We start from the raw sequence: 16,116 nt of genomic DNA on the forward strand, positions 1-16,116 counted from the left end.
AAAAATTTCAACATATTAATTATTAAATGTCAACTTACTACATACATAGATAGTACGGATACACTACAAGTTATACCATATGCTAACAAAAATGGTATTGTCAACATATTAATTATTAAATTTCAACTCACCTCTAGTTGAGATTGTTTGTAGTTTGATGATTTTTACTAGTAGAACCATTTGTAGGTACCTAAATTAAAAGAATGTTTTTTCTTTGTAAAGTATCATATCATAGTTAAATCGTTGAATAAGTTGAATTATAAATTCATACCTCCTGATCTATAGTTTCTAAGACTTGATTAATTTGTGGATCTTCTGCAAATCGCACTTTAAGCACAACAACAAGGTTTTCAAGCAAATTCTCCAACTTTTGAATTCTATTGTTTGCATAAGAGCTTTGAGATGAACTTGCTTGATGTGGAAGCTTGCCAAGACAATGCACACGTCCTCTTTTTTCAGGTCCTTTGACTTTTCAATATATATCATTTGTCCAATTAGTAGAATCTTGGGTGCTTTGTAAATTTTGTGAGCTCTCTACTTCAACTATTTTCTTTTTTAGTTCATCCTACATAAATACACCTTATAAATTATTACCATACATCAATATCCTCAATACTTCAATGTCACTAAACAAAACTCATCTCCACATTAGTTACTCCTCCTCACACCATAACCTTCTATTATAAAATTGAGCAAAACAAAAAAAAGTATTGAAATAAAAATTAAAATTCTTACAATTACAATAGTAGCCTTTTCAATAACAACACTTCCATCTTTTTGAGTTCGAGTGTCAAAATAAATTTCTACCCTAGAAGGTTGCACTCCCTTAGCCTTTGTTGTCTGACATTAGTTAAAAAAATCAATCATCCTATTTGTATTAAGCAATTTAATATTAAAAAAAATATAAAATGACAAACCATCTCATGAATCCATCTTGGAAGATTCTTGGTTCCCATGCAATGCAAGTCCTCATATTTTGAGCGGTTCCTTTTGTTGTTAATGTTGCTTATTTTCTATAAGCAACAAATATAAAAAGTCAATAATAAAAATAAGCATATAATATATAATTTTTATGTTAGCAAAAGGTTGGTGACATTGTCATGTATACCTATCCCTTCTCAGAACACCAATAATGTACTAAATCACAATATTGAGGAGGATCAACCCTTGGATTTGGGATTTGAGCAACCATTTCCTCCTTAGTTTTGCTCTCATCATATCCTATTGATTTCAGTTGATATTTAAATTGTCTCCATTTCAAACTCATGTCATCAATCAATATTTCCTTTGTTTGTTTAATTAATTCAGGAACAAATTGAAACTTACTCTATTATGAGTATCATTAACAAACAAAAAAGATCATTTTGTTAGACATTACAAGACATAAAATTTTACAAGAAGCAAGATGAAACAACACTTATAAAGTTTTATACTATACCTGAATTAATTCAACCATGTCAATAATATAGTCCTCAGGCATGTCTTTCCAGCTAAGAAAATTGATAGGAGCACATTGGTGTCTCCTTACCAAGCTCCCAATTACATTCAGTAGAGTTTTCCCTTCCCAACCCATAGGATTGCTCCAATGATCTACTTCAACAAGTATGAATTCTCCATCTAGCAAGTCCCACACATCTAGCATATGTGTATAACCTCTGGTTCTCTTTTTACCTAAATCATTCATGGATATGACATTTATCAAATACACACACACACACATAGATTTGAACTATATGGAAAAAAGAAACTCACTAGCAAATTTAATCTTATCATATTCTAAAAGATATTCAACTCAAACAGAATTGTACATATAATTCTAACTCAAAAAAGCATGGAAGTTTCACTTTTGATCATCATATCTATTTTTTGGCTGCAAATATCGTTCTAGAGATGTAAATGTCTTCATCTCATCTATTACTCGAATAGCATGGAAGTTCAACTTTGGATGTATGAAAATGTCACAAACTGAAGGACGAATCAGGAAAATATCTATAAGCTTCCCGAGCACAAGAATGTCAAAAAGCATAATCCAATTTCTTGTAGGATGAGATAAACACACCAATAACTGGCTTTCTTTCTATAAATATTTTACAACCTTGAATGACAAGAGAAAAGGTCCAATCCAAGTTTAATTCATTATTATAAATATGACTCTTGAAAAGGAAATTGAGAAAAATTTGTAAGCAAAAGAAAGATCCAGAAGGTAATAATTTGTGCATGAACACAAGTCACACCAGTATTCATCCAATTCAAAAAGCATCACAGAGAGTCTTAAAATCTAGTTTTGTTGATAATAAGAAAAAATAGATTGGTGCAGTGAGTGGAGTTTGAGTCACTCAGGGAATGTGAGAGCAGTGATGAGAGGGTGGAATTGGGGTAAGAAGTACTTAAACGGAGGGGCACAAGTGCATCCTACGAGAGTGTAGTTCCTCTCACACAAAAAGCCAGAATTGTACACATACACACACACAAAGTTGAGATGTATTCATATGATTAATTTCCTTGGTTGTACACACACACATTCCTGGGCTTATTTATTTTGGAGTTACTTTAAGTCCCACACATCTAGCATATGTGTATAATTACCTTTAGTTGAACTTTCACTTGTACTTTCAAGAGAAGTATGAGACTGAACATGACTTTCTTCTTGTATGTGTTTTTCTGTTTGTGATTGTTGATTTAGTTAATAAACAATTGTGTTATAAATAATTTAATATAAAATAAAGAAATTAAGTTAATAAAATCTTTATACCTCCTTCAAATTGTGCATTTTCTTCAAGTATAGAGTTGTTATTTTGGTTCGCTTCAGTAGAGCTTTCAATTGATTGCTCTTTTGCTTGTGATAGACCATCTGTCTGAATGATATTCAACTTTCTAAGCTTTCCCATAGTATGCTGAATAAACCAATCCAAAAAATAAAATAAAATAAAAATTAGATATAGCTACATTATTGACTATGATTTTTTTAAACACCATGCCAAAAAATAAAACAAGAATAAAGTAGTAACAAATGGTGTGAATGTAATTAACTAAAATACGAATTTAAATTGCTTGTAAGCTCTTTTTTTCATCAATCTCCAATCACCAAGAATCAAACTATTAAGGAAACAACCAAGTTTTTTTTGATAGAAAACTGATAACATCATTATATTTTGAGTGATTTTTATATATAACAAAAAATAAACACAAGAGTAATGAATAATAATAACAAAAAACTAAAGAAAGCAATAAGAGTATATAAATGTGATAAAATGTTCAATACATGTATACTAAAGATATAACCAAATGTTCAAATAGAACAAACAAAAACAAATCAAAAGAAGTCTGCATCACTCTCATCATCATCTATATAATTATTATCTTTGTCATGTGGTAAAATGTTCTCCATAGGTATTGTAACTTCAATGATATCATCACTAACATCGGCTTCTGGTCTGATCAAATCATTATGATTTATCTCTTGTAAGACTTGTTCATTCCCTTGATCTATGTCATTGGATTGCTCATCACCCATATCGTATACATCCCTGATTTTAGCATGCACAACAACAAGCCAATCATTTCGTGTTTTATTCTCCACATAGAATACTTTCTTAGCTTGAGACACAAAAACAAATGGGTCATATATATCATTCCCTGTATGTTGCAAATAATTGAAATTCACTAATGTCATACCAAAATTATCAATTTTGCAGCCCCTGTTTATATCAACCCAATCACACTTGAAAAGTATAGCCTTATATTTTCCTGAATAATCCGGTTGAATTATATCTGTTAGTGCACCATAGTAGTGGATTTCTCCTTCCATTAGGTTTTTATCTCTTGAGCTGGCATAACTTAATGTCTTAGCAGTTACAATAATGCCACTATTTTGAGTCTTCAAGCACCTTTCATGTGTCTTTGTATGAAATCTAACTCCATTAACAATGTACCTGCTATATCTTCTCACTATTTCTAGTGGACCACGTGCTAACCATTTGATATCATTTGTCACTAGAGTGTTGTCTTGCTCTTCCAATCGAGCAACCTATCACAATTTTATTTCAAATGGCTAAAATTCTAAATGAATGCAAAATTTAACATTATTGATGCTTCCTAAACTTATTCGTTAATGGAACCAATCTGGAAATTCTTTACTATGAATTTTGTCAACTTCATATGGAGATAATCGACGATTTTGTCTCTTGATAAGATCAATATGGGCTCTATGTAAAAGAGGTTAGAAAAAATAAGCATTATCATTCATAGAAAGATATTATACAAAATTTCAATAATTAAATAAACATGAAAAAAATTGTATTATTTTCGAAAGTGGTCAACATTGTTGCTATTGAAAAGCACATATCTGTGTGCTTGAACCAATGCTTTCTTATCAAGAGAAATTTGAGAAGATCTTTTTCTCTTCTTCACATTGAATCCAACTTGCTTCTTTCTCCCCAATGGTCTACCTCTAGGATTTAAAACACTTGCATTTTCCACAAAACATGAATCATCATTTTGAGCAGATCGATTAAAACGAGTCTCCACCCTAGATAGATATCTTGAACAAAATATCAAGCACTCATGAGCTAAATATCCTTTTGCAATAGATCCTTCTGGATGTGCTCAATTACAAACAAATGACTTTAGAGTCAAAAGGAACCTAAAAAGAAAATTTTTGGTTACAAATTAAGATAATATCATTTTACTTTATAACTCTAGAATGTTTTAAAATTATTAAAAAGTATTCATACCATTTAATAGGATACGTCCATCGATAATGTACAGGACCTCAAACTCTTGCTTCATGTGCCAAATGGATTACCAAATGTACCATTACGGTGAAAAAAGATGGAGGAAAAATCTGTTCCAATTGGCATAATGTTTTACTTGATGCTCTAAGTGCTCTAAATTATGCTCATTAAGCACCTTGCCACACAACTCCTTGAAGAAACAACAAAGATAGGATATAGCTAAACTCACTTTGTTCGGCAAACAACCTTTCATAGCTATAGGAAGAAACTCTTGCATTAATAGATGACAATCATAACTTTTGAGACCGAATATTTTGTGTTCCTTCACTTGCACACATCTTGAAACATTAGGCAAATATTCATCAAGAGCTTTTATTTTTTTGAGAACTTCCAAAAATGTTTCTTTCTCCTTTGAAGTCATTTGGTAACAAGCTCTAGGAAATTATTGTTTGCCTTTACTTGGATGCATCTTTGGATGTAATTGGCTTCTAATATTCATATCAACACGATCATAGCATGCCTTATCATTGTCCTTTGACTTACCTTCTAATTATAACGACATCCCAATAATGTTATCACACATTCTTTTCTATGTGCATAACATCAAGATTATGATGGAGCACACTATGTTGCCAATAAGGCAGTATGAACAAAATACTTCTCTTTTTCCATGGTGACCAATCCCCAACTCCATGATATTCCATCTGTCTCAAAGAAAAATCTTCACTAGGTAGATCAGGTGGAGCTCTAAACTCCTGGGTTCCATCAAAATCTTTTTTATTGTATCTCCACTTATGATTGGGCTCTAACCAACGACAATGACACATATAGCAAAAATTTCTATCATAACGCAACCACTTTGAGCCAATCTCAAAACCACAACATGGACAAGTATATTGGCCTTTAGTGATCCAACTAGACAAATTTGCATAAGCAGGAAAATCATTAATAGTCCACATAATTACAACATGCATTTAGAATGACTCTTTTTTACATACATCAAATGTTTTTACCCTAATTTCCCATAATTCCTTTAATTCTTCCACAAGAGGCTGTATATAAACATCAAGGTTCATAACTGGACCTTTTGGACTAGGAATAAGCAATGAAAGTATAAAATTAGGTTGCTTCATACACATCCATGGAGGAAGATTGTACGGAATCAAGATAATAGGCCAAATGCTATGGGAAATTGTCATAGTTTTGAAAGGATTAAAGCCATCAAAAGCCAAACCTAGTCGAACATTACGAGCGTCACAAGCAAAATCAGGATACTGATGATCAAAATCCTTCCAAGCAAATGAATCGGCTGGATGCCTCAAGAGTCCATCTTTAGTTCGACCAACCTCATGCCATATCATAGAACAAGCAGTTTTGGTGATACAAAAATTCTTTGCAGTCTAGGTATAGGAGGGAACCAACAAAGAATCTTTGCTGGTATCTTTTTCTATATTCAACATCATTAGAGTTGCATTTCGATCTTGACAAATTGCATTTAGGGAAAATTTCAGCATCAGCCAAATCCTTCCTATACAATATGCATTCGTTGGGACAAACATGAATTTTTTCATAAGATAGACCCAACCTTGAAATAATCTTCTTTGTATCATAAAATGATTTGGGCAAAGTATTTTCTTCTAGTAATGCATCACTTAACAACTCTAACAACATCAAAAAATTTTATCGGTCCACCCATTTAGACACTTTAAGTGATACAAATGTACAAGGAATGACAATTTTGTAAACTTCTTACAACCTATATAAGACTTTTCTCTGTCTCCCTTAACAGCTAATAGAACTTATTTGAACTATTGTTGTCTTCAGATTGTTGAGCACTAGGCCCATTCATGAATGCTCTAGAATCTCCATCCTTCATATTTATATATGTATCATCACTCTCATTAGTTGCATGCATTATGAATGCATCATGAACCAATGTATCCATATCATGATCAAACTCCCCTTCTACTTGAGATGTACCCAAAGAACTAGATGTGCCAACTTGTTCACCATGAAAGATCTAAGTAACATATCCTTTTAGAAACCCATTACTAATGATGTGTTCATAAACATCCATCCGAGAGCACCACTTGCAATTGCCACATTTGGTACAAGGGCATAAAATTTTTCCATCCTTTGTTTCATGCACGGTTAATTCGTTTCATATATTTCTAAATTATATATTTCTAAATAAATTATATAATAAAATTATAACAGATAAATATTTATGCTTTTTATTACGACTTTTACATTTATCTATTTTTAAATAATAAAAATATGCATTTATTGTTGCAAGAGGAAAAACTTGAGGGAATGAGAAATGATTTTGCTTTCTATCATAATTTATATAAATCCTATGCTATATCCATCCCCCCTCTCTGTATACAGAGAGAGAGAGACCACAACAGGTTTATTTTTATTATTTTTAAGTGTGCAACAATTAATTATCTTGTACAAATAATTTATTTTTAGAATTGTGGCAATTAAATATGTTGTCAAAATACGGAGGGGAGAGATCTCAAACCATATATTATCCACTTGAAAATGGTTGAGAAGGACAAGGCTGAACTCAGTGGTATGAATGCAATATGCATGGATTAAGAATGGTGGATAAGTGATAATTGCAGTGAATATGCAAACTACACAACTATGACTTGGGGTCTATTTCCTCGATTCTGCCTTTTGAATCCAATGCCTGTATTAAGAATGGTGGATAAGGTTCAAGGAAATGCAGCTCACAGAATGCAAGCTAAATCAGTTGCTTATCACATTGTATCTTCAAAAGAGGTATTAATTTGTTTCTATCTTCTTTTCTTTCTTTTTTAGTCATAATTTCACTTCAGGTGTTGTTATCTTTATTTCACCTTTCTTATTCTGCAGCAAGGTAGAACTCCTTATGGGAAAAAAGTTAAGGGATTCCCAGTCTGGCTTTACAGAAGAAAAAGAGATTTTGGATATTCTTGTAAAATCTAACCATGGCATTGATATCAAAGAGATTGCACTTAACATGATTCTAGTTATGAAAGCCATGTACATGAGAAAACTCTATATGTTGATTTTGTACACAAGGTTAAGTCTCAAATAGAAAGACAATTTGAAATTAGGGAACATTGTTTAGAGAACATAACTATGAAGTATGAAATATGAACCTGCAAGGTTTGCTGAACATGAGGATATACTGATATAGTAGCCAAGAGGTTATAAAATATAACAAATATACCACTAGCTTTTCATGAAGATGCCTCGAACTTCTAGCTGCAATTGAAGTGCCTGTCAAATTTGCAAGCCACTGCCAATGAAGAACACCTTAAGAATTCTTAGAATGAGATCAGAGATGATATTATTTTTTTATATTGAAAAACACCATTCGCTTTCTCAAATAAATAACAAAATAACGACTTCATGCATCCTCAACTTTTGCCAAATCAAAGTTAATTCAGCATAAGAGTCCTCACTTTTGAAATCGCATCAGATTACTTTAGCAAGATTGAAGAATGTTTGCAGAAAATGATAATATCAAACTCTGAACTAAAAAAAATGAAATCCCAAAAGGTATGAAAACTCCATTCTAATTATCAGTAATCAACAAGGAACAACATGGTTAAGCCTTGGAAACTTACAAAAGAGAAAGTGAGCATAAAAAAATCGAGAGAGACAACAAGAGTGGTAGCAAGACAACCTGAAAGTTGCAGCTCCACTGCCTACTATACTGACTTATCTATAAGTTGTAGGCTAGCAACTAGCAATTGCCCTGTCAACTTACTCGCACATGCACTTGAAAAAAGAAACTTATTTGGAAACTTGTGAGGTACACTTTTTGCCTATTTGAAACTGATAAGAGCATATAACAATCTTTCATGATAAGAAATAAGGCTGAGAGACTCTAATTCATAATTTTAGCCACTCATGATCCTTCAGAACAAGACCAAACTTTCTAGAAAAATCTAAAAGAAACTGAATTTCGAGTAAGTATTTGATTCAAATTAATCATCATCAAACTTCTTTGAGTATTATCATAACCCACTTAACTATAGTGTCATCCATGACCAAATACATACTAATTGATGCAATCCTACCCCCCAAGGGTATTGGATAGAAGACTCCAAGAGGATTGGGCTAGAGCTGCTAAAGAAGGCCTTGGGGTTCTCATGAACCCCTGGACCAAGGTTGGGTCCTCTCTTCTTTGTAAATATTAGAATAGGTTTTTCCTTCTTTTGGGCCTTGTATTTTGGCCATTCTAGTAGTATAGGGTTTTAGCCTTGTATTTCAGGGCATTTTGAGTAGTCTTTGTAGTAGGGACTATTTTTATATTTTCATGTATTTTGGCATGGGGGTGAGCTTATCTATTATAGGGGGTGTGTGTAGCTAAGCTGTAGCTTCTTTAGGAATCTTCTCAAGGAAGCTTCTCAAGAAGGTGAGCTTAGTTATTAGAGGGGTGTGTGTAGCTAAGCTTTAGCTTCTCAAGGAAGTTTTCTCAAAGAAGCTTCTCAAGGATGTTTTCTCAAGAAAGCTTCTCAAGGAAGCTACCTAGTCTATAAATAGAAGCATGTGTAACACTTGTTGTAACTTTGATGAATGAAAGTCTTATGAGACACACTTCAAAGTTCCACTTCTCTCCCTCTTTTATTCCTTCAATTTCGTGCTCCCCCTTTCTCTCTTTCTTTTCCTCCATTAAAGCATCCTCTTCAAGCTTCTTATCCAAGGCACATTCTTGGTGGTGAAGCTCCTTCTTCCATGGCTTATTCCCTTGTGGATGGTGCCTCCCCTCTCCTCTTCTCCTCTGCCTTCCGCTGCATCTCCATGGTGGAAAATCACCATTGAAGCTCAAAGATCCAGCCTCCATAGAAGCTTCACAAGCAAGCTTCCATCACTAATCATATTTTCGCGATTCCAATACCATTTCATAACAATGACCAGTTTTTAACTACTCAGTCATCAACCCAAAGTTGCAACCACAAAATGGAATAAATATGTGAAAGAAAATCCGAGAAGTTATACCAATTACCAAGTGACACTCCAAAATCAAATACCATTCTGAATGACAATTCAACAAAAATGACAAGTCAAAATCACTAAAATAGATCTATACCTACAAATTTACAAGCATAAACACTCTCACCTAACATATCCACATGCCCATAAGAATGAATTCCAACTAGGAGAAGCAACAATATTTATTAGCATTACATGCATGAAGTAGGCAAATTCATAACCAAATAAAAACAATTTTGAACCAAAAGGCAAAGTAAAACGATTCCATTAGGACGTGTAACAAAAAATATCAATTCAATGTCTCAACTCTCAACTAAAAAATGTGCAGCAACTAACCTAAAAGGGTTGAAACAAGTCAAGTGAGTATGAAAGAGAAAGTGAGTATAAAAAAATTGAGAGAAAAAAAAAACAAATTGATATACCTTACAAAAATCACGTGACTGCACGAAATTAAAAATCACGTGACTATGCGGAATTGAAATCCTGCAAGATGGAGAAAATGAGGGTTGGACCGAGAGATCATAAGATGGAGCAGCAAAGAACGAGAGTGGAAAAAAAATTACGAGTAGAAGAACACAAAAGTTTGTACGACATCAAATTGAAAAGAAAATTTTGAGAGTGGAAAACAAGTTGCGAGTAAAAGAACACTAGAGTTCAAATCGAGAAGCAAATCACAATGGAGTAAATAAAAAATGAAACCATGAGTAGAAGAACACGAAATTTCAAAATCAAAAAACAAATCACAATAAAAGTAAAGAGTTATGGAAAAAACTTGGAGTAGAAAAGCTCTTAATGCCATTGTTCAGCCAATTCACAATTGTAGAGAGGTTTAACAAGTAAGCGTAATGGAAGAGAGGCTTTGTAAAGCACAAATAAATTGTTTTTTTTCATATTTTTTCATTTTAATCATTTGGTAAATATTTTCTCCTCTATTGAGTAAACAATTCATAATAAATTAAATTAATCCATAAAATAATGTTAATCTAAATTAAAATTTAATATTATTAATTAATATATTTTATCTTTAAAATTTTGAACAATTATTAACTAAAAATTAATTTAAATTGAATGGTTATTTTTTGATATTGAGAAAAAAAAAACAAGAGACTAGTATTCAAATTCAAATAGTCTTAAAGAGTTTTACCTATACCAACAATCATAGGTATAAGACTTTTGAGGGTATACCTACACCAACCAATTATAGGCACAAGTTTTATGAAGTTTTATCTACATCTCGTAGTTGTAGGTATAAGTTTTTTAGAATTTTTCCTAAACTGTGCTTTTGTAGGTAGTAATCCTTTTGAGTTTTACCTACACTAATCAACCATAGGCACAAGTTTTTTGGAGTTTTACCTACACAATGTAGTTGTAGGTAGAAGTCTTTTTTTTAGTTTTAATGAATTTACCTACACCAAATAATGGTTGGTACAAGTGGTTGAGTTTTACCTACATTAGTCATTTGTAGGTAGAAGTACTTTTGAGATTTACCTACACTAATTCATGTCTCTAGGAAAAAGGTGTTCATAAGCATAGGTCATTTTTCTTGTAGTGACTCAGAAAGTCTTTTAACCTAATAGGTCAGCCTATTTTAAAAAATAGATATATTATTATTATTATTATTATTATTATTATTATTATTATTATTATTATAAATTTGTTATATTGTAGTAAATATTACATTTATTTTGATTTTTTAAGTGTTAAACATGTTGATTTATGTAAAAGGCAAGCTAAAGATTATAATTTATTGTATAAAGAAGATAAATTCAATTCTTATAAAATTGTTATATTTTCTGTAAATTCTTGTTGTTGTTATACAATTATGTTAGTCTTATACCTATTATATTTGGTGTTAGAGGAGTGTTAAATCAACTATTTATAATTAGAATGCTTCAAAAATTATCTAAGTTTAGTGTTAGTTTTAAGACGAAAACCCTAGAAAAATCACGTCATATCTTGAGTTATAATTGTCTGTTTGATGTATTGTTTCAGTCATTGGAAAGCTTGCTGGAAAATTTAAAATTCATCCTTACATCTTTGAAACCAAAAGCACCTTCCATCAAAATCAGCTCCCGAGTAGGTCACTTGATCATGAAAAATGTTAAGTCCCACATGATGCAATCCTACCCCGCAAGGGCATTGGATATAAAACTCCAAGTAGATTGGGCCAGAGATGCAAGAGAAGGCCCTAGGGTTCTTATGAGCCTTAGGGTAGATTTTGGGCCCATGGGCTAAGTACGAGCCCACTTATCTTTGTAAATATTAGATTAAGGTTTCATTATTTTTGGGCCTTGTATTTAGGGCTCCATAATGTAGGTAGGGTACCCTAGAAATATAGGATTTTTCAGCCCTTGTATTTTAGGGCACCTAGACTAGTTTTTGTATTAGGGGTAGTTTTGTAATTTTACATGCACTAAGTGGATATTTGATGTGTGTGGTTGGAAATAAATTTAATTGAATTGGTAGAAGCCCAATCCAATTAAATTTTAGAGGGGGAGGTGAGCATTTGCTTACTACACCCCATTGCCACATCATATAGTCACACTTTGTGCATGTCCTTCATGCTTTTCATGCCTCATGACACCTAAGCACACTTAGTGGAGAATCTTGGAATTGATCTTGGATTAGTGGGCTGAGCCATAACTAAAATTCACTAATCATAATTAGTGAAATTTTGGCTCCAAAGTTTGGCTCCACAAATTCAATTTCAAATTCAAGTGAAATTTGAATTTCCCTCCAATTTTGTGTGACACTTAGGCTATAAATAGAGGTCATGTGTGTGCATTTTTTTCAACTTTGATGATTTGAATATTAAACTTCAGATTTCAAAGCTCATTTAGAGCACAAAATTTCGTGCTCTTCTCTCCCTCTCCCTTCATTCATCTCCTTCTTCCTCCAAGCTCTTATCCATGGCCTCCTATGGTGGTGAGCTTCTTCTAGACTCATCTTCTCCTTGAAGTGGCGTCTCCTCTCTCTTTCCCTTTCTCCATTCCGCTGCCATTCATCTTCCAAGAAGCAAAGGAATCCATTGATGAAGAAGATCCTAGGGCTACAAGCTCCAATGGAGCTTGCATCAATAAGGAAAAACATTAGTAACAACAAAAGCACCAATCCACTTAGACCTCAACTTACCACTCATGAGTCCAAGCCTAGAATTATACAATAGCACTTTTTGCCCAACCATGAAGTCCTTCTTAACTATCATGCTATCATGGAACTTCTTGGTCTTTTCTTTGTAGAACTTGGCATTCTCGTAGGCTTCTAGGCGGGTTTCATCTAACTCACTCAGTTGCAACTTTCTTTCCTCACCAGCTTGATCCATAGAGAAGTTGCAAGTCTTCACTGCCCAATATGCTTTGTGCTCAATTTCCACTGGAAGATGACATGCCTTTCCAAAGACAGCCCGATAAGGAGACATTCCTATGGGTGCTTTGTAGGAAGTCCGATCATCATCAAGCCTGGTACTCCAATCTTTCCTGCTTGGCTGCACAATCTTCTCTAAAATTCTCTTGATCTCCCTGTTAGAAATTTCTACCTGTCCATTGGTCTGGGGGTGGTATGGTGTGGATACCCTGTGTACCACCCCATACTTTTTAAGCAGGGCATGCATTGTTCTGTTGCAAAAATGGGTTCCTTGATCACTAACAATTGCTTTAGGTACTCCAAACCTGCAAAACAGATTAGACCTGACAAAATCTGCAACAACTTTAGCATCATTAGTTCTAGTGGGCTTGGCTTCCACCCATTTTGAAACACAGTCAACTGCAAGGAGAATGTAAACATAACCAAAAGAGACAGGAAAAGGGCCCATGAAATCTATACCCCAGACATCAAACACCTCATAGAATAGCATAGGTTTCTGAGGCATTTGTTGTCGCCATGTAAGTGTATTTCCTGCTCTCTGACACTGCTCACAAGTGCTGCAGATCTTCCACGCATCTTTAAAGATGGTGGGCCAATAAAAACCACAATCAAGCATGTTGTGAGCTGTCCTTTGAACACCTAGATGACCTGCCGGTGCGGAAGAATGACAGAACTGCAGGACTAAGTCAGTCTCATGATCTGGAATGCATCGTCTAATGACCTGATCACTACACAATTTTCACAAGTGGGGGTCATCCCAAATAAAATGCTTAGCATCACTTTTAATTTTATCTTTTTGGGCTTTAGATGCTAAGGGAGGAAAAATAGAAGCAACTAAATAATTGACAATGTTAGCAAACCAGGGAGTAGAAAGAGAGTTAGAAATACTATACAGTATATACAAATGATCATCCGGGAAATCATCCCGAATGGGTGAATTCGCATCCGATACACGTTCGATCCGACTCAAATGATCAGCAACTAAATTTTGTGCTCCGCTCCTATCACGGATCTCCAAGTCAAATTCTTAAAGCCAGAGCATCCATCGGATCAATCTAGGCTTAGAATCAGCCTTCTTCATCAAGTACTTTAGAGCTGCATGGTCAGTATAAACAATAATGTGGGTACCAAGCAAATAAGATCGAAATTTTTTAAGAGCAAAAACTATGGCTAGAAGCTCCTTCTCAGTAGTAGTATAATTCGCTTGGGCAGCATCTAAAGTCCTAGAAGCATAGTATATCACCCTGAGCAATTTATCAATTTTCTGAGCAAGGACAGCCCCCAATGCATAATTTGATGCATCACACATAAGCTCAAAAGGGGCTGTCCAATCGGGTGCCTGGATGATGGGGGTGGTAGTCAGTGCTCTTTTGAGGCGATCAAAAGCCTCTTTGCATCTGTCATTAAAGTCAAACTCCACCTCCTTTTGCAAAAAGTTGGATAGTGGAAGGGCTACTTTGCTAAAATCCTTTATAAAGCGCCTGTAGAATGCTGCATGACCAAGAAAAGATCGCACCTCTCGCACACAAGACGGGTAAGGCAATTGTGAAATAACGAAAATTTTTGCAGAATCTACTTAAATACCTTTATTGGAAATAATGTGGCCTATAACTATACCTTGCTCAACCATAAAATGACATTTTTCAAAATTTAGAACAAGGTTAGTTTCAATGCATCTATTCAAAACATTTTCCAAACTATCCAAACAACCATCAAAAGAGGATCCATACACAGTGAAATCATCCATAAACACCTCTATGCAATTTTCTGTGAAATCACTGAAAATACTAATCATGCACCGTTGGAAGGTACCAGGGGCATTGCACAGGCCGAAAGGCATCCTCCTATAGGCAAAAGTGCCGAAGGGGCAGGTGAATGTGGTCTTTTCCTGATCCTCAGGAGCAATAGTAATTTGCATATAACCAGAAAAACCATCAAGGAAACAGTAGTGAGATTTACCTGCCCGGCGTTCAAGCATCTGGTCAATGAATGGCAGGGGAAAATGGTCCTTTTTGGTAACCTGGTTTAGCCTCCTATAGTCAATGCAGACTCTCCAACTGTTCTGCACCCGAGTAGGAATCAGCTCCTCCTTCTCATTTTTTATCACTGTGAGGCCGGTCTTCTTCGGGACTACCTGAACGGGACTCACCCATTGGCTGTCAGAGATAGGATAAATGATTCCAGCTTGCAAAAGCTTAGTTATCTCCTTCTTCACTACATCAAGAATCATCGAGTTGAGTCTTCTCTGTGGCTATCTTACTGGTTTAGCTCCATCCTCTAAATTTATTCGATGCATACATGTGGATGGGCTAATACCAGGAATGTCCGCCAGGGTCCAGCCTATAGCCTTCTTATGCTTCTTGAGAGCAGACAACAACTTCTCCTCTTGCTCATTAGCAAGGGAGGCAAATATAATCACTGGAAAACTTTTGCTATCATCCAAGTAAGCGTATTTTAAATTTGATGGCAGAGGCTTCAATTCAGGTGTGGTCGGCTGGATAGTGGTAGAAGGAGATGGTTTCTCAGCCTGTACCTCATAAAGAAAGTCAGAGGTATGTGTACTTCCTGAAACATGGTTAGTCCTATCTGACTCTATAAAATCAATCTCAAGAGGTAAAACACCACCACCAGACATGCAATCAATATCACTTTCAGCATCAAATTCAGACATATGATAAAGTACAATTTCAGACTCAATGCATGAAGAGTGAGAAGCATGCAGATTAGAGTAAAGATCAATCATGTATTCATCAATAACATGGTCAATTATTTCAGCACGAAATACAGAAAGATCTTCATATGGGTATTTCATAGCATCCATAATATTAAAATGAATAGTTATATCACCAAACTCCATGGATAGTGTGCCTGCATAAACATCTATCTTAGTTCTAGCAGTTTTCATAAAGGGTCTGCCTAGAATGATAGGAACTGATCCTTGAGAAAATCCATCCTCCATATTCAAAATATAAAAATCAACAGGGAAAATCAGTTCACCAACTCTAACTAAGACATCTTCTATGAAACC

Source organism: Glycine soja, chromosome 11 (genome assembly GCF_004193775.1).
Source record: "Glycine soja cultivar W05 chromosome 11, ASM419377v2, whole genome shotgun sequence".
NCBI lineage: Eukaryota > Viridiplantae > Streptophyta > Magnoliopsida > Fabales > Fabaceae > Glycine > Glycine soja.